Raw genomic sequence first — 19,674 nt, forward strand, 5'->3', positions numbered from 1 at the left:
GCTCGTATAATATTCTTCTAGCACTCGTGGTGTTTTATGTGTTTTTTGGGGGGTGCTTAAAAAGTCCCTTTTATTAATGAAATGGGTTACATTCAGTCTTGTGATATTTTTGGTTTCCAATAAGTAGATTGTTAATTTTATGTAACCTCATTTTCTAATGCTCCATTCAAGAGATGTTTCCACTATGAAATGCAGAGTAAGGGGAAAGAGCACAAGTGATAGAGCGAGTGAGTGAGAAGGGGTGTTGAGGAAGGAGAGAATGAAACAAATTCAGAGTGAGTGAACGGCAGGTAGGCCTAGAAGAGGAGACTAGAAGTGAAGGCGACATACTTTTCCCTGCTTTTGACCTCCCACCCATCCCAAACCGACCACAAACGTACCATCTATGCAACGTTGGTATGCAGAAATTCACGCCTCAGCCAGTGAGGGTGAGTCCCAGGCCAGGGGCTAGAGAGCAAAAGACTGCATGTGCTCAGACGTTCCCTGCTAGGGACAGTTGATCTGAAACAAGGTCTGCTCTCTTGTATCCAGCAAGGATCTAGAAATCCTGCATGAATCTGCAAGGCACAATGACAGCATACATTTGCATAATATGCCCCACCTTCTGCCTTCCTACTTCCTGTGCAGTAGTTGTTTGTGTAGAGAGAGAGGTGGCAGGCAAGGTAATTTTGTGAGTAGGATACAGGACCCTAAATAGCTGGTGAGAGGTATGAGATATTCTAAAAGCATAAAAATTGTACACCTGTGAAATGAAATGCTTTCACATGTGATCTTCTGTGTTTATTGTCCTGTGCATAAAGTTGCACCTTGTGTTTGAAGGTTTAAATTATTTCAGGCTTGCATGGAGGCAGAAATTTCTGAGTGACTTTTATACATTTCTTAAGACTCTGCACTGTCAGGATGGCCGAGTGGTCTAAGGCGCTGTGTTTAGGCCGCAGTCTCCTCTGGAGGCGTGGGTTCAAATCCCACTTCTGACATGACTTTTGGAGATATAATCTCCTTTTTCAGGTTAACATCTGATGGAAGTTGCATCTGTTGGTCTTCACCTGGGATGTGATTCCGTCCTCATCTAGTCAAGAGAGCTGGGGTTTCTCATATATTTCGGTTGTATAAAGTCTTGCTGACGAAGTGCAGTCCTTACTATATGAGCATAGGACCCATGTAAGAGCTCATCTGGAAGAGTCATGCTCTTGTATGCCCTGGCCAGACAGGCCATGCAAATATGGAAGAATGCCTAGCATCTGGTAGACAGTTGGACTCCAGCACACTTACGGCAATTTCCTCAGGGCTGTGATCAGGGGCTGCTTAGATTTGCGTATTCCACCCTATGTTGTGACATTGAAATTCCTTGTTGAATTTGCTTTAGCTAGCCAAGAGGTGCCTGTTGACTCAATTTCAAAGCTGCTTTGGGCCGTTCAAGTGGCTGGTTAATAGCACTTTCTCTTTGTACGCCTTAAAGGTCTAAAGAGTTCTTCATAGGTACTGCTCTCTATGGATTGTTCAAAGATCTGTTGGAAGTACTTATAATAGGATAAATAAATTGAGGGCATGCCTTTTTGGTACCCCACTTGCATGGCTGTCTGGCCTGTGGAAGGTTCCACAAATGCAAGTCAGGATGGCCGAGTGGTCTAAGGCGCTGCGTTCAGGTCGCAGTCTCTTCTGGAGACGTGGGTTCAAATCCCACTTCTGACAATTGTGTGTTTACTCTACTTTTTTCTTGAGAGACAAAAAAATCAGATCATTTCCCTCACATGGGCTTATATGGTTGTCTACTTGGAAAAGTGCAGTGAGTTTTTTTCTTGCTCTAGCCACTCATGGCCTAAGATGTGTGCTTTTTTTGGTTCACAATATCTTTCCCTCTCTGTAGATGATCAAGCAACATGTGGTCAGGATGGCCGAGTGGTCTAAGGTGCTGTGTTTAGGCCGCAGTCTCCTCTGGAGGCGTGGGTTCGAATCCCACTTCTGACATGACTTTTGGAGATATAATCTCCTTTTTCAGGTTAACATCTGATGGAAGTTGCATCTGTTGGTCTTCACCTGGGATGTGATTCCGTCCTCATCTAGTCAAGAGAGCTGGGGTTTCTCATATATTTCGGTTGTATAAAGTCTTGCTGACAAAGTGCAGTCCTTACTATATGAGCATGGGACCCATGTAAGAGCTCATCTGGAAGAGTCATGCTCTTGTATGCCCTGGCCAGACAGTTCATGCGAATATGGAAGAATGCCTAGCATCTGGTAGACAGTTGGACTCCAGCACACTTACTGCAATTTCCTCAGGGCTGTGATCAGGGGCTGCTTAGATTTGCGTATTCCACCCTATGTTGTGACATTGAAATTCCTTGTTGAATTTGCTTTAGCTAGCCAAGAGGTGGCTGTTGACTCAATTTCAAAGCAGCTTTGGGCCGTTCAAGTGGCTGGTGAATAGCACTTCTCTTTGTACGCCTTAAAGGTCTAAAGAGTTCTTCATAGGTACTGCTCTCTATGGATTGTTCAAAGATCTGTTGGAAGTACTTATAATAGGATAAATAAATTGAGGGAAAGCCTTTTCGGTACCCCACTTGCATGGCTGTCTGGCCTGTGGAAGGTGCCACAAATGCAAGTCAGGATGGCCGAGTGGTCTAAGGCGCTGTGTTCAGGTCGCAGTCTCTTCTGGAGGTGTTGGTTCAAATCCCACTTCTGACAATTGTGTGTTTACTCTACTTTTTTCTTGAGAGAGAAAAAATCAGATCATTTCCCTCACATGGGCTTATATGGTTGTCTACTTGGAAAAGTGCAGTGAGTTTTTTTCTTACTCTAGCCACTCATGACCTAAGATGTGTGCTTTTTTTGGTTCACAATATCTTTCCCTCTCTGTAGATGATCAAGCAACATGTGGTCAGGATGGCCGAGTGGTCTAAGACGCTGCGTTAAGGCCGCAGTCTATCCTGGAGGCGTGGGTTCGAATCCCACTTCTGACAAAACTTTAAGTCCATTTTGTCTCTGAGTTCTTTTAGAATCTCAGCTAAAAATTGGCAGTGCATATAATATCTGAATAAGTAACAAACTTCAGTTTCAACTGCAAATTAATTTGACCAATTCTGTCTTCAAGCTCGTATAATATTCTTCTAGCACTCGTGGTGTTTTATGTTTTTTTGCGGGGTGCTTTAAAAGTCCCTTTTATTAATGAGATGGGTTACATTCAGTCTTGTGATATTTTTGGTTTCCAATAAGTAGATTGTTAATTTTATGTAACCTCATTTTCTAATGCTCCATTCAAGAGATGTTTCCACTATGAAATGCAGAGCAAGGGGAAAGAGCACAAGTGATAGAGCGAGTGAGTGAGAAAGGGTGTTGAGGAAGGAGAGAATGAAACAAAGACAGAGTGAGTGAACAGCAGGTAGGCCTAGAAGAGGAGACTAGAAGTGAAGGCGACATACTTTTCCATGCTTTTGACCTTCCACCCATCCCAAACCGACCACAAACGTACCATCTATACAACGTTGGTATCGCAGAAATTCACGCCTCAGCCAGTGAGGGTGAGTCCTAGGCCAGGGGCTAGAGAGCAAAAGACTGCATGTGCTCAGACGTTCCCTGCTAGGGACAGTTGATCTGAAACAAGGTCTGCTCTCTTGTATCCAGCAAGGATCTAGAAATCCTGCATGAATCTGCAAGGCACATTGACAGCATACATTTGCATAATATGCCCCACCTTCTGCCTTCCTACTTCCTGTGCAGTAGTTGTTTATGTAGAGAGAGAGGTCGCAGGCAAGGTAATTTTGTGAGTAGGATACAGGACCCTAAATAGCTGGTGAGAGGTATGAGGTATTCTAAAAGCATAAAAATTGTACACCTGTGAAATGAAATGCTTTCACATGTGATCTTCTGTGTTTATTGTCCTGTGCATAAAGTTGCACCTTGTGTTTGAAGGTTTAAATTATTTCAGGCTTGCATGGAGGCAGAAATTTCTGAGTGACTTTTATACATTTCTTAAGACTCTGCACTGTCAGGATGGCCGAGTGGTCTAAGGCGCTGTGTTTAGGCTGCAGTCTCCTCTGGAGGCGTGGGTTCAAATCCCACTTCTGACATGAGTTTTGGAGATATAATCTCCTTTTTCAGGTTAACATCTGATGGAAGTTGCATCTGTTGGTCTTCACCTGGGATGTGATTCCGTCCTCATCTAGTCAAGAGAGCTGGGGTTTCTCATATATTTCGGTTGTATAAAGTCTTGCTGACAAAGTGCAGTCCTTACTATGTGAGCATAGGACCCATGTAAGAGCTCATCTGGAAGAGTCATGTCCTTGTATGCCCTGGCCAGACAGGCCATGCAAATATGGAAGAATGCCTAGCATCTGGTAGACAGTTGGACTCCAGCACACTTACGGCAATTTCCTCAGGGCTGTGATCAGGGGCTGCTTAGATTTGCGTATTCCACCCTATGTTGTGACATTGAAATTCCTTGTTGAATTTGCTTTAGCTAGCCAAGAGGTGGCTGTTGACTCAATTTCAAAGCAGCTTTGGGCCGTTCAAGTGGCTGGTGAATAGCACTTTCTCTTTGTACGCCTTAAAGGTCTAAAGAGTTCTTCATAGGTACTGCTCTCTATGGATTGTTCAAAGATCTGTTGGAAGTACTTATAATAGGATAAATAAATTGAGGGCATGCCTTTTCGGTACCCCACTTGCATGGCTGTCTGGCCTGTGGAAGGTTCCTCACATGCAAGTCAGGATGGCCGAGTGGTCTAAAGCGCTGCACTCAGGTTGTAGTCTCTTCTTGAGGCGTGGGTTCAAATCCCACTTCTGACAATTGTGTGTTTCCTCTACTTTTTTCTTGAGACAGAAAAAATCAGATCATTTCCCTCACATGGGCTTATATGGTTGTCTACTTCGAAAAGTGCAGTGAGTTTTTTTCTTGCTCTAGCCACTCATGGCCTAAGATGTGTGCTTTTTTTGGTTCACAATATCTTTCCCTCTCTGTAGATGATCAAGCAACATGTGGTCAGGATGGCCGAGTGGTCTAAGGTGCTGTGTTAAGGCCGCAGTCTCTCCTGGAGACGTGGGTTCGAATCCCACTTCTGACAAAACTTTAAGTCCATTTTGTCTCTGAGTTCTTTTAGAATCTCAGCTAAAAATTGGCAGTGCATATAATATCTGAATAAGTAACAAACTTCAGTTTCAACTGCAAATGAATTTGCCCAATTCTGTCTTCAAGCTCGTATAATATTCTTCTAGCACTCGTGGTGCTTTATGTGTTTTTTGGGGGGTGATTAAAAAGTCCCTTTTATTAATGAAATGGGTTACATTCAGTCTTGTGATATTTTTGGTTTCCAATAAGTAGATTGTTAATTTTATGTAACCTCATTTTCTAATGCTCCATTCAAGAGATGTTTCCACTATGAAATGCAGAGCAAGGGGAAAGAGCACAAGTGATAGAGCGAGTGAGTGAGAAGGGGTGTTGAGGAAGGAGAGAATGAAACAAAGACAGAGTGAGTGAACAGCAGGTAGGCCTAGAAGAGGAGACTAGAAGTGAAGGCGACATACTTTTCCCTGCTTTTGACCTCCCACCCATCCCAAACCGACCACAAACGTACCATCTATGCAACGTTGGTATGCAGAAATTCACGCCTCAGCCAGTGAGGGTGAGTCCCAGGCCAGGGGCTAGAGAGCAAAAGACTGCATGTGCTCAGACGTTCCCTGCTAGGGACAGTTGATCTGAAACAAGGTCTGCTCTCTTGTATCCAGCAAGGATCTAGAAATCCTGCATGAATCTGCAAGGCACAATGACAGCATACATTTGCATAATATGCCCCACCTTCTGCCTTCCTACTTCCTGTGCAGTAGTTGTTTGTGTAGAGAGAGAGGTCGCAGGCAAGGTAATTTTGTGAGTAGGATACAGGACCCCAAAAAGCTGGTGAGAGGTATGAGGTATTCTAAAAGCATAAAAATTGTACACCTGTGAAATGAAATGCTTTCACATGTGATCTTCTGTGTTTATTGTCCTGTGCATAAAGTTGCACCTTGTGTTTGAAGGTTTAAATTATTTCAGGCTTGCATGGAGGCAGAAATTTCTGAGTGACTTTTATACATTTCTTAAGACTCTGCACTGTCTGGATGGCCGAGTGGTCTAAGGCGCTGTGTTTAGGCCGCAGTCTCCTCTGGAGGCGTGGGTTCGAATCCCACTTCTGACATGACTTTTGGAGATATAATCTCCTTTTTCAGGTTAACATCTGATGGAAGTTGCATCTGTTGGTCTTCACCTGGGATGTGATTCCGTCCTCATCTAGTCAAGAGAGCTGGGGTTTCTCATATATTTCGGTTGTATAAAGTCTTGCTGACAAAGTGCAGTCCTTACTATATGAGCATAGGACCCATGTAAGAGCTCATCTGGAAGAGTCATGCTCTTGTATGCCCTGGCCAGACAGGCCATGCAAATATGGAAGAATGCCTAGCATCTGGTAGACAGTTGGACTCCAGCACACTTACAGCAATTTCCTCAGGGCTGTGATCAGGGGCTGCTTAGATTTGCGTATTCCACCCTATGTTGTGACATTGAAATTCCTTGTTGAATTTGCTTTAGCTAGCCAAGAGGTGGCTGTTGACTCAATTTCAAAGCAGCTTTGGGCCGTTCAAGTGGCTGGTTAATAGCACTTTCTCTTTGTACGCCTTAAAGGTCTAAAGAGTTCTTCATAGGTACTGCTCTCTATGGATTGTTCAAAGATCTGTTGGAAGTACTTATAATAGGATAAATAAATTGAGGGCATGCCTTTTCGGTACCCCACTTGCATGGCTGTCTGGCCTGTGGAAGGTTCCACAAATGCAAGTCAGGATGGCCGAGTGGACTAAGGCGCTGCACTCAGGTTGTAGTCTCTTCTTGAGGCGTGGGTTCAAAACTCACTTCTGACAATTGTGTGTTTACTCTACTTTTTTCTTGAGAGAGAAAAAATCTGATCATTTCCCTCACATGGGCTTATATGGTTGTCTACTTGGAAAAGTGCAGTGAGTTTTTTTTTTGCTCTAGCCACTCATGGCCTAAGATGTGTGCTTTTTTGGTTCACAATATCTTTCCCTCTCTGTTGATGATCAAGCAACATGTGCTCAGGATGCCCGAGTGGTCTAAGGCGCTGCGTTAAGACCGCAGTCTCTCCTGGAGGCGTGGGTTCGAATCCCACTTCTGACAAACCTTTAAGTCCATTTTGTCTTTGAGTTCTTTTAGAATCTCAGCTAAAAATTGGCAGTGCTTATAATATCTGAATAAATAACAAACTTCAGTTTCAACTGCAAATTAATTTGCCCAATTCTGTCTTCAAGCTCGTATAATATTCTTCTAGCCCTCGTGGTGTTGTATGTGTTTTTTGGGGAGTGCTTAAAAAGTCCCTTTTATTAATGAGATGGGTTACATTCAGTCTTGTGATATTTTTGGTTTCCAATAAGTAGATTGTTAATTTTATGTAACCTCATTTTCTAATGCTCCATTCAAGAGATGTTTCCACTATGAAATGCAGAGCAACGGGAAAGAGCAAGTGAGTTAGAAGGGGTGTTGAGGAAGGAGAGAATGAAACAAAGACAGAGTGAGTGAACGGCAGGTAGGCCTAGAAGAGGAGACTAGAAGTGAAGGCGACATACTTTTCCCTGCTTTTGACCTTCCACCCATCCCAAACCGACCACAAACGTACCATCTATGCAACGTTGGTATGCAGAAATTCACGCCTCAGCCAGTGAGGGTGAGTCCTAGGCCAGGGGCTAGAGAGCAAAAGACTGCATGTGCTCAGACGTTCCCTGCTAGGGACAGTTGATCTGAAACAAGGTCTGCTCTCTTGTATCCAGCAAGGATCTAGAAATCCTGCATGAATCTGCAAGGCACATTAACAGCATACATTTGCATAATATGCCCCACCTTCTGCCTTCCTACTTCCTGTGCAGTAGTTGTTTATGTAGAGAGAGAGGTCGCAGGCAAGGTAATTTTGTGAGTAGGATACAGGACCCTAAATAGCTGGTGAGAGGTATGAGGTATTCTAAAAGCATAAAAATTGTACACCTGTGAAATGAAATGCTTTCACATGTGATCTTCTGTGTTTATTGTCCTGTGCATAAAGTTGCACCTTGTGTTTGAAGGTTTAAATTATTTCAGGCTTGCATGGAGGCAGAAATTTCTGAGTGACTTTTATACATTTCTTAAGACTCTGCACTGTCAGGATGGCCGAGTGGTCTAAGGTGCTGTGTTTAGGCTGCAGTCTCCTCTGGAGGCGTGGGTTCAAATCCCACTTCTGACATGACTTTTGGAGATATAATCTCCTTTTTCAGGTTAACATCTGATGGAAGTTGCATCTGTTGGTCTTCACCTGGGATGTGATTCCGTCCTCATCTAGTCAAGAGAGCTGGGGTTTCTCATATATTTCGGTTGTATAAAGTCTTGCTGACAAAGTGCAGTCCTTACTATGTGAGCATAGGACCCATGTAAGAGCTCATCTGGAAGAGTCATGCTCTTGTATGCTCTGGCCAGACAGGCCATGCAAATATGGAAGAATGCCTAGCATCTGGTAGACAGTTGGACTCCAGCACACTTACGGCAATTTCCTCAGGGCTGTGATCAGGGGCTGCTTAGATTTGCGTATTCCACCCTATGTTGTGACATTGAAATTCCTTGGTGAATTTGCTTTAGCTAGCCAAGAGGTGGCTGTTGACTCAATTTCAAAGCAGCTTTGGGCCGTTCAAGTGGCTGGTGAATAGCACTTTCTCTTTGTACGCCTTAAAGGTCTAAAGAGTTCTTCATAGGTACTGCTCTCTATGGATTGTTCAAAGATCTGTTGGAAGTACTTATAATAGGATAAATAAATTGAGGGCATGCCTTTTCGGTACCCCACTTGCATGGCTGTCTGGCCTGTGGAAGGTTCCACACATGCAAGTCAGGATGGCCGGGTGGTCTAAGGCGCTGCATTCAGGTTGTAGTCTCTTCTTGAGGCATGGGTTCAAATCCCACTTCTGACAATTGTGTGTTTACTCTACTTTTTTCTTGAGACAGAAAAAATCAGATCATTTCCCTCACATGGGCTTATATGGTTGTCTACTTGGAAAAGTGCAGTGAGTTTTTTTCTTGCTCTAGCCACTCATGGCCTAAGATGTGTGCTTTTTTTGGTTCACAATATCTTTTCCTCTCTGTTGATGATAAAGCAACATGTGTTCAGGATGGCCGAGTGGTCTACGGCGCTGCGTTAAGGCCGCAGTCTCTCCTGGAGGCGTGGGTTCGAATCCCACTTCTGACAAAACTTTAAGTCCATTTTGTCTCTGAGTTCTTTTAGAATCTCAGCTAAAAATTGGCAGTGCATATAATATCTGAATAAGTAACAAACTTCAGTTTCAACTGCAAATGAATCTGCCCAATTCTGTCTTCAAGCTCGTATAATATTCTTCTAGCACTCGTGGTGTTTTATGTGTTTTTTGGGGGGTGCTTAAAAAGTCCCTTTTATTAATGAAATGGGTTACATTCAGTCTTGTGATATTTTTGGTTTCCAATAAGTAGATTGTTAATTTTATGTAACCTCATTTTCTAATGCTCCATTCAAGGGATGTTTCCACTATGAAATGCAGAGCAAGGGGAAAGAGCACAAGTGATAGAGCGAGTGAGTGAGAAGGGGTGTTGAGGAAGGAGAGAATGAAACAAAGACAGAGTGAGTGAGCGGCAGGTAGGCCTAGAAGAGGAGACTAGAAGTGACGGCGACATACTTTTCCCTGCTTTTGACCTCCCACCCATCCCAAACCGACCACAAACGTACCATCTATGCAACGTTGGTATGCAGAAATTCACGCCTCAGCCAGTGAGGGTGAGTCCCAGGCCAGGGGCTAGAGAGCAAAAGACTGCATGTGCTCAGACGTTCCCTGCTAGGGACAGTTGATCTGAAACAAGGTCTGCTCTCTTGTATCCAGCAAGGATCTAGAAATCCTGCATGAATCTGCAAGGCACAATGACAGCATACATTTGCATAATATGCCCCACCTTCTGCCTTCCTACTTCCTGTGCAGTAGTTGTTTGTGTAGAGAGAGAGGTCGCAGGCAAGGTAATTTTGTGAGTAGGATACAGGACCCTAAATAGCTGGTGAGAGGTATGAGGTATTCTAAAAGCATAAAAATTGTACACCTGTGAAATGAAATGCTTTCACATGTGATCTTCTGTGTTTATTGTCCTGTGCATAAAGTTGCACCTTGTGTTTGAAGGTTTAAATTATTTCAGGCTTGCATGGAGGCAGAAATTTCTGAGTGACTTTTATACATTTCTTAAGACTCTGCACTGTCAGGATGGCCGAGTGGTCTAAGGCGCTGTGTTTAGGCTGCAGTTTCTTCTGGAGGCGTGGGTTCAAATCCCACTTCTGACATGACTTTTGGAGATATAATCTCCTTTTTCAGGTTAACATCTGATGGAAGTTGCATCTGTTGGTCTTCACCTGGGATGTGATTCCGTCCTCATCTAGTCAAGAGAGCTGGGGTTTCTCATATATTTCGGTTGTATAAAGTCTTGCTGACAAAGTGCAGTCCTTACTATGTGAGCATAGGACCCATGTAAGAGCTCATCTGGAAGAGTCATGCTCTTGTATGCCCTGGCCAGACAGGCCATGCAAATATGGAAGAATGCCTAGCATCTGGTAGACAGTTGGACTCCAGCACACTTACGGCAATTTCCTCAGGGCTGTGATCAGGGGCTGCTTAGATTTGCGTATTCCACCCTATGTTGTGACATTGAAATTCCTTGTTGAATTTGCTTTAGCTAGCCAAGAGGTGGCTGTTGACTCAATTTCAAAGCAGCTTTGGGCCGTTCAAGTGGCTGGTGAATAGCACTTTCTCTTTGTACGCCTTAAAGGTCTAAAGAGTTCTTCATAGGTACTGCTCTCTATGGATTGTTCAAAGATCTGTTGGAAGTACTTATAATAGGATAAATAAATTGAGGGCATGCCTTTTCGGTACCCCACTTGCATGGCTGTCTGGCCTGTGGAAGGTTCCACAAATGCAAGACAGGATGGCCGAGTTGTCTAAGGCGCTGCGTTCAGGTTATAGTCTCTTCTGGAGGTGTGGGTTCAAATCTCACTTCTGACAATTGTGTGTTTACTCTACTTTTTTCTTGAGAGAGAAAAAATCAGATAATTTCCCTCACATGGGCTTATATGGTTGTCTACTTGGAAAAGTGCAGTGAGTTTTTTTCTTGCTCTAGCCACTCATGACCTAAGATGTGTGCTTTTTTTGGTTCACAATATCTTTCCCTCTCTGCAGATGATCAAGCAACATGTGGTCAGGATGGTCGAGTGGTCTAAGGTGCTGTGTTAAGGCCACAGTCTCTCCTGGAGACGTGGGTTCGAATCCCACTTCTGACAAAACTTTAAGTCCATTTTGTCTCTGAGTTCTTTTAGAATCTCAGCTAAAAATTGGCAGTGCATATAATATCTAAATAAGTAACAAACTTCAGTTTCAACTGCAAATGAATTTGCCCAATTCTGTCTTCAAGCTCGTATAATATTCTTCTAGCACTCGTGGTGCTTTATGTGTTTTTTGGGGGGGTGATTAAAAAGTCCCTTTTATTAATGAAATGGGTTACATTCAGTCTTGTGATATTTTTGGTTTTCAATAAGTAGATTGTTAATTTTATGTAACCTCATTTTCTAATGCTCCATTCAAGAGATGTTTCCACTATGAAATGCAGAGCAAGGGGAAAGAGCACAAGTGATAGAGCGAGTGAGTGAGAAGGGGTGTTGAGGAAGGAGAGAATGAAACAAAGACAGAGTGAGTGAACGGCAGGTAGGCCTAGAAGAGGAGACTAGAAGTGAAGGCGACATACTTTTCCCTGCTTTTGACCTTCCACCCATCCCAAACCAACCACAAACGTACCATCTATGCAACTTTGGTATCGCAGAAATTCCCGCCTCAGCCAGTGAGGGTGAGTCCCAGGCCAGGGGCTAGAGAGCAAAAGGCTGCATGTGCTCAGACGTTCCCTGCTAGGGACAGTTGATCTGAAACAAGGTCTGCTCTCTTGTATCCAGCAAGGATCTAGAAATCCTGCATGAATCTGCAAGGCACATTGACAGCATACATTTGCATAATATGCCCCACCTTCTGCCTTCCTACTTCCTGTGCAGTAGTTGTTTGTGTAGAGAGAGAGGTCGCAGGCAAGGTAATTTTGTGAGTAGGATACAGGACCCTAAATAGCTGGTGAGAGGTATGAGGTATTCTAAAAGCATAAAAATTGTACACCTGTGAAATGAAATGCTTTCACATGTGATCTTCTGTGTTTATTGTCCTGTGCATAAAGTTGCACCTTTTGTTTGAAGGTTTAAATTATTTCAGGCTTGCATGGAGGCAGAAATTTCTGAGTGACTTTTATACATTTCTTAAGACTCTGCACTGTCAGGATGGCCGAGTGGTCTAAGGCGCTGTGTTTAGGCTGCAGTTTCTTCTGGAGGCGTGGGTTCAAATCCCACTTCTGACATGACTTTTGGAGATATAATCTCCTTTTTCAGGTTAACATCTGATGGAAGTTGCATCTGTTGGTCTTCACCTGGGATGTGATTCCGTCCTCATCTAGTCAAGAGAGCTGGGGTTTCTCATATATTTCGATTGTATAAAGTCTTGCTGACAAAGTGCAGTCCTTACTATGTGAGCATAGGACCCATGTAAGAGCTCATCTGGAAGAGTCATGCTCTTGTATGCCCTGGCCAGACAGGCCATGCAAATATGGAAGAATGCCTAGCATCTGGTAGACAGTTGGACTCCAGCACACTTACGGCAATTTCCTCAGGGCTGTGATCAGGGGCTGCTTAGATTTGCGTATTCCACCCTATGTTGTGACATTGAAATTCCTTGTTGAATTTGCTTTAGCTAGGCAAGAGGTGGCTGTTGACTCAATTTCAAAGCAGCTTTGGGCCGTTCAAGTGGCTGGTGAATAGCACTTTCTCTTTGTACGCCTTAAAGGTCTAAAGAGTTCTTCATAGGTACTGCTCTCTATGGATTGTTCAAAGATCTGTTGGAAGTACTTATAATAGGATAAATAAATTGAGGGCATGCCTTTTCGGTACCCCACTTGCATGGCTGTCTGGCCTGTGGAAGGTTCCACAAATGCAAGACAGGATGGCCGAGTTGTCTAAGGCGCTGCGTTTAGGTTATAGTCTCTTCTGGAGGTGTGGGTTCAAAACTCACTTCTGACAATTGTGTGTTTACTCTACTTTTTTCTTGAGAGAGAAAAAATCAGATAATTTCCCTCACATGGGCTTATATGGTTGTCTACTTGGAAAAGTGCAGTGAGTTTTTTTCTTGCTCTAGCCACTCATGGCCTAAGATGTGTGCTTTTTTGGTTCACAATATCTTTCCCTCTCTGTTGATGATCAAGCAACATGTGCTCAGGATGCCCGAGTGGTCTAAGGCGCTGCGTTAAGACCGCAGTCTCTCCTGGAGGCGTGGGTTCGAATCCCACTTCTGACAAACCTTTAAGTCCATTTTGTCTTTGAGTTCTTTTAGAATCTCAGCTAAAAATTGGCAGTGCTTATAATATCTGAATAAATAACAAACTTCAGTTTCAACTGCAAATTAATTTGCCCAATTCTGTCTTCAAGCTCGTATAATATTCTTCTAGCCCTCGTGGTGTTGTATGTGTTTTTTGGGGAGTGCTTAAAAAGTCCCTTTTATTAATGAGATGGGTTACATTCAGTCTTGTGATATTTTTGGTTTCCAATAAGTAGATTGTTAATTTTATGTAACCTCATTTTCTAATGCTCCATTCAAGAGATGTTTCCACTATGAAATGCAGAGCAACGGGAAAGAGCAAGTGAGTTAGAAGGGGTGTTGAGGAAGGAGAGAATGAAACAAAGACAGAGTGAGTGAACGGCAGGTAGGCCTAGAAGAGGAGACTAGAAGTGAAGGCGACATACTTTTCCCTGCTTTTGACCTTCCACCCATCCCAAACCGACCACAAACGTACCATCTATGCAACGTTGGTATGCAGAAATTCACGCCTCAGCCAGTGAGGGTGAGTCCTAGGCCAGGGGCTAGAGAGCAAAAGACTGCATGTGCTCAGACGTTCCCTGCTAGGGACAGTTGATCTGAAACAAGGTCTGCTCTCTTGTATCCAGCAAGGATCTAGAAATCCTGCATGAATCTGCAAGGCACATTAACAGCATACATTTGCATAATATGCCCCACCTTCTGCCTTCCTACTTCCTGTGCAGTAGTTGTTTATGTAGAGAGAGAGGTCGCAGGCAAGGTAATTTTGTGAGTAGGATACAGGACCCTAAATAGCTGGTGAGAGGTATGAGGTATTCTAAAAGCATAAAAATTGTACACCTGTGAAATGAAATGCTTTCACATGTGATCTTCTGTGTTTATTGTCCTGTGCATAAAGTTGCACCTTGTGTTTGAAGGTTTAAATTATTTCAGGCTTGCATGGAGGCAGAAATTTCTGAGTGACTTTTATACATTTCTTAAGACTCTGCACTGTCAGGATGGCCGAGTGGTCTAAGGTGCTGTGTTTAGGCTGCAGTCTCCTCTGGAGGCGTGGGTTCAAATCCCACTTCTGACATGACTTTTGGAGATATAATCTCCTTTTTCAGGTTAACATCTGATGGAAGTTGCATCTGTTGGTCTTCACCTGGGATGTGATTCCGTCCTCATCTAGTCAAGAGAGCTGGGGTTTCTCATATATTTCGGTTGTATAAAGTCTTGCTGACAAAGTGCAGTCCTTACTATGTGAGCATAGGACCCATGTAAGAGCTCATCTGGAAGAGTCATGCTCTTGTATGCCCTGGCCAGACAGGCCATGCAAATATGGAAGAATGCCTAGCATCTGGTAGACAGTTGGACTCCAGCACACTTACGGCAATTTCCTCAGGGCTGTGATCAGGGGCTGCTTAGATTTGCGTATTCCACCCTATGTTGTGACATTGAAATTCCTTGTTGAATTTGCTTTAGCTAGCCAAGAGGTGGCTGTTGACTCAATTTCAAAGCAGCTTTGGGCCGTTCAAGTGGCTGGTGAATAGCACTTTCTCTTTGTACGCCTTAAAGGTCTAAAGAGTTCTTCATAGGTACTGCTCTCTATGGATTGTTCAAAGATCTGTTGGAAGTACTTATAATAGGATAAATAAATTGAGGGCATGCCTTTTCGGTACCCCACTTGCATGGCTGTCTGGCCTGTGGAAGGTTCCACAAATGCAAGACAGGATGGCCGAGTTGTCTAAGGCGCTGCGTTCAGGTTATAGTCTCTTCTGGAGGTGTGGGTTCAAATCTCACTTCTGACAATTGTGTGTTTACTCTACTTTTTTCTTGAGAGAGAAAAAATCAGATAATTTCCCTCACATGGGCTTATATGGTTGTCTACTTGGAAAAGTGCAGTGAGTTTTTTTCTTGCTCTAGCCACTCATGACCTAAGATGTGTGCTTTTTTTGGTTCACAATATCTTTCCCTCTCTGCAGATGATCAAGCAACATGTGGTCAGGATGGTCGAGTGGTCTAAGGTGCTGTGTTAAGGCCACAGTCTCTCCTGGAGACGTGGGTTCGAATCCCACTTCTGACAAAACTTTAAGTCCATTTTGTCTCTGAGTTCTTTTAGAATCTCAGCTAAAAATTGGCAGTGCATATAATATCTAAATAAGTAACAAACTTCAGTTTCAACTGCAAATGAATTTGCCCAATTCTGTCTTCAAGCTCGTATAATATTCTTCTAGCACTCGTGGTGCTTTATGTGTTTTTTGGGGGGGTGATTAAAAAGTCCCTTTTATTAATGAAATGGGTTACATTCAGTCTTGTGATATTTTTGGTTTCCAATAAGTAGATTGTTAATTTTATGTAACCTCATTTTCTAATGCTCCATTCAAGAGATGTTTCCACTATGAAATGCAGAGCAAGGGGAAAGAGCACAAGTGATAGAGCGAGTGAGTGAGAAGGGGTGTTGAGGAAGGAGAGAATGAAACAAAGACAGAGTGAGTGAACGGCAGGTAGGCCTAGAAGAGGAGACTAGAAGTGAAGGCGACATACTTTTCCCTGCTTTTGACCTTCCACCCATCCCAAACCAACCACAAACGTACCATCTATGCAACGTTGGTATCGCAGAAATTCCCGCCTCAGCCAGTGAGGGTGAGTCCCAGGCCAGGGGCTAGAGAGCAAAAGGCTGCATGTGCTCAGACGTTCCCTGCTAGGGACAGTTGATCTGAAACAAGGTCTGCTCTCTTGTATCCAGCAAGGATCTAGAAATCCTGCATGAATCTGCAAGGCACATTGACAGCATACATTTGCATAATATGCCCCACCTTCTGCCTTCCTACTTCCTGTGCAGTAGTTGTTTGTGTAGAGAGAGAGGTCGCAGGCAAGGTAATTTTGTGAGTAGGATACAGGACCCTAAATAGCTGGTGAGAGGTATGAGGTATTCTAAAAGCATAAAAATTGTACACCTGTGAAATGAAATGCTTTCACATGTGATCTTCTGTGTTTATTGTCCTGTGCATAAAGTTGCACCTTTTGTTTGAAGGTTTAAATTATTTCAGGCTTGCATGGAGGCAGAAATTTCTGAGTGACTTTTATACATTTCTTAAGACTCTGCACTGTCAGGATGGCCGAGTGGTCTAAGGCGCTGTGTTTAGGCTGCAGTTTCTTCTGGAGGCGTGGGTTCAAATCCCACTTCTGACATGACTTTTGGAGATATAATCTCCTTTTTCAGGTTAACATCTGATGGAAGTTGCATCTGTTGGTCTTCACCTGGGATGTGATTCCGTCCTCATCTAGTCAAGAGAGCTGGGGTTTCTCATATATTTCGATTGTATAAAGTCTTGCTGACAAAGTGCAGTCCTTACTATGTGAGCATAGGACCCATGTAAGAGCTCATCTGGAAGAGTCATGCTCTTGTATGCCCTGGCCAGACAGGCCATGCAAATATGGAAGAATGCCTAGCATCTGGTAGACAGTTGGACTCCAGCACACTTACGGCAATTTCCTCAGGGCTGTGATCAGGGGCTGCTTAGATTTGCGTATTCCACCCTATGTTGTGACATTGAAATTCCTTGTTGAATTTGCTTTAGCTAGGCAAGAGGTGGCTGTTGACTCAATTTCAAAGCAGCTTTGGGCCGTTCAAGTGGCTGGTGAATAGCACTTTCTCTTTGTACGCCTTAAAGGTCTAAAGAGTTCTTCATAGGTACTGCTCTCTATGGATTGTTCAAAGATCTGTTGGAAGTACTTATAATAGGATAAATAAATTGAGGGCATGCCTTTTCGGTACCCCACTTGCATGGCTGTCTGGCCTGTGGAAGGTTCCACAAATGCAAGACAGGATGGCCGAGTTGTCTAAGGCGCTGCGTTTAGGTTATAGTCTCTTCTGGAGGTGTGGGTTCAAAACTCACTTCTGACAATTGTGTGTTTACTCTACTTTTTTCTTGAGAGAGAAAAAATCAGATAATTTCCCTCACATGGGCTTATATGGTTGTCTACTTGGAAAAGTGCAGTGAGTTTTTTTCTTGCTCTAGCCACTCATGGCCTAAGATGTGTGCTTTTTTGGTTCACAATATCTTTCCCTCTCTGTTGATGATCAAGCAACATGTGCTCAGGATGCCCGAGTGGTCTAAGGCGCTGCGTTAAGACCGCAGTCTCTCCTGGAGGCGTGGGTTCGAATCCCACTTCTGACAAACCTTTAAGTCCATTTTGTCTTTGAGTTCTTTTAGAATCTCAGCTAAAAATTGGCAGTGCTTATAATATCTGAATAAATAACAAACTTCAGTTTCAACTGCAAATTAATTTGCCCAATTCTGTCTTCAAGCTCGTATAATATTCTTCTAGCCCTCGTGGTGTTGTATGTGTTTTTTGGGGAGTGCTTAAAAAGTCCCTTTTATTAATGAGATGGGTTACATTCAGTCTTGTGATATTTTTGGTTTCCAATAAGTAGATTGTTAATTTTATGTAACCTCATTTTCTAATGCTCCATTCAAGAGATGTTTCCACTATGAAATGCAGAGCAACGGGAAAGAGCAAGTGAGTTAGAAGGGGTGTTGAGGAAGGAGAGAATGAAACAAAGACAGAGTGAGTGAACGGCAGGTAGGCCTAGAAGAGGAGACTAGAAGTGAAGGCGACATACTTTTCCCTGCTTTTGACCTTCCACCCATCCCAAACCGACCACAAACGTACCATCTATGCAACGTTGGTATGCAGAAATTCACGCCTCAGCCAGTGAGGGTGAGTCCTAGGCCAGGGGCTAGAGAGCAAAAGACTGCATGTGCTCAGACGTTCCCTGCTAGGGACAGTTGATCTGAAACAAGGTCTGCTCTCTTGTATCCAGCAAGGATCTAGAAATCCTGCATGAATCTGCAAGGCACATTAACAGCATACATTTGCATAATATGCCCCACCTTCTGCCTTCCTACTTCCTGTGCAGTAGTTGTTTATGTAGAGAGAGAGGTCGCAGGCAAGGTAATTTTGTGAGTAGGATACAGGACCCTAAATAGCTGGTGAGAGGTATGAGGTATTCTAAAAGCATAAAAATTGTACACCTGTGAAATGAAATGCTTTCACATGTGATCTTCTGTGTTTATTGTCCTGTGCATAAAGTTGCACCTTGTGTTTGAAGGTTTAAATTATTTCAGGCTTGCATGGAGGCAGAAATTTCTGAGTGACTTTTATACATTTCTTAAGACTCTGCACTGTCAGGATGGCCGAGTGGTCTAAGGTGCTGTGTTTAGGCTGCAGTCTCCTCTGGAGGCGTGGGTTCAAATCCCACTTCTGACATGACTTTTGGAGATATAATCTCCTTTTTCAGGTTAACATCTGATGGAAGTTGCATCTGTTGGTCTTCACCTGGGATGTGATTCCGTCCTCATCTAGTCAAGAGAGCTGGGGTTTCTCATATATTTCGGTTGTATAAAGTCTTGCTGACAAAGTGCAGTCCTTACTATGTGAGCATAGGACCCATGTAAGAGCTCATCTGGAAGAGTCATGCTCTTGTATGCCCTGGCCAGACAGGCCATGCAAATATGGAAGAATGCCTAGCATCTGGTAGACAGTTGGACTCCAGCACACTTACGGCAATTTCCTCAGGGCTGTGATCAGGGGCTGCTTAGATTTGCGTATTCCACCCTATGTTGTGACATTGAAATTCCTTGTTGAATTTGCTTTAGCTAGCCAAGAGGTGGCTGTTGACTCAATTTCAAAGCAGCTTTGGGCCGTTCAAGTGGCTGGTGAATAGCACTTTCTCTTTGTACGCCTTAAAGGTCTAAAGAGTTCTTCATAGGTACTGCTCTCTATGGATTGTTCAAAGATCTGTTGGAAGTACTTATAATAGGATAAATAAATTGAGGGCATGCCTTTTCGGTACCCCACTTGCATGGCTGTCTGGCCTGTGGAAGGTTCCACAAATGCAAGACAGGATGGCCGAGTTGTCTAAGGCGCTGCGTTCAGGTTATAGTCTCTTCTGGAGGTGTGGGTTCAAATCTCACTTCTGACAATTGTGTGTTTACTCTACTTTTTTCTTGAGAGAGAAAAAATCAGATAATTTCCCTCACATGGGCTTATATGGTTGTCTACTTGGAAAAGTGCAGTGAGTTTTTTTCTTGCTCTAGCCACTCATGACCTAAGATGTGTGCTTTTTTTGGTTCACAATATCTTTCCCTCTCTGCAGATGATCAAGCAACATGTGGTCAGGATGGTCGAGTGGTCTAAGGTGCTGTGTTAAGGCCACAGTCTCTCCTGGAGACGTGGGTT

General features: G+C 43.5%; 6 non-coding genes across 6 annotated transcripts; all 6 read left to right on the plus strand.

Moving 5' to 3' along the window:
- The first annotated feature begins 894 nt into the window (after positions 1-894).
- On the plus strand, positions 895-977 carry TRNAL-UAG (transfer RNA leucine (anticodon UAG)). The gene has a single exon. It is a non-coding gene; the product is annotated as a tRNA-Leu (tRNA).
- A 632-nt stretch (positions 978-1,609) lies between these two features.
- On the plus strand, positions 1,610-1,692 carry TRNAL-CAG (transfer RNA leucine (anticodon CAG)). Its single transcript has one exon. It is a non-coding gene; the product is annotated as a tRNA-Leu (tRNA).
- A 193-nt stretch (positions 1,693-1,885) lies between these two features.
- Positions 1,886-1,968, plus strand: TRNAL-UAG (transfer RNA leucine (anticodon UAG)). The gene has a single exon. It is a non-coding gene; the product is annotated as a tRNA-Leu (tRNA).
- Positions 1,969-3,981: 2,013 nt separating this feature from the next.
- Positions 3,982-4,064, plus strand: TRNAL-UAG (transfer RNA leucine (anticodon UAG)). The gene has a single exon. It is a non-coding gene; the product is annotated as a tRNA-Leu (tRNA).
- A 907-nt stretch (positions 4,065-4,971) lies between these two features.
- On the plus strand, positions 4,972-5,054 carry TRNAL-AAG (transfer RNA leucine (anticodon AAG)). Its single transcript has one exon. It is a non-coding gene; the product is annotated as a tRNA-Leu (tRNA).
- A 1,024-nt stretch (positions 5,055-6,078) lies between these two features.
- On the plus strand, positions 6,079-6,161 carry TRNAL-UAG (transfer RNA leucine (anticodon UAG)). The gene has a single exon. It is a non-coding gene; the product is annotated as a tRNA-Leu (tRNA).
- The last annotated feature ends 13,513 nt before the right edge of the window (positions 6,162-19,674 follow it).

This window comes from Lissotriton vulgaris, chromosome 8, assembly GCF_964263255.1.
Source record: "Lissotriton vulgaris chromosome 8, aLisVul1.2, whole genome shotgun sequence".
Classification (NCBI taxonomy): Eukaryota; Metazoa; Chordata; class Amphibia; order Caudata; family Salamandridae; genus Lissotriton; species Lissotriton vulgaris.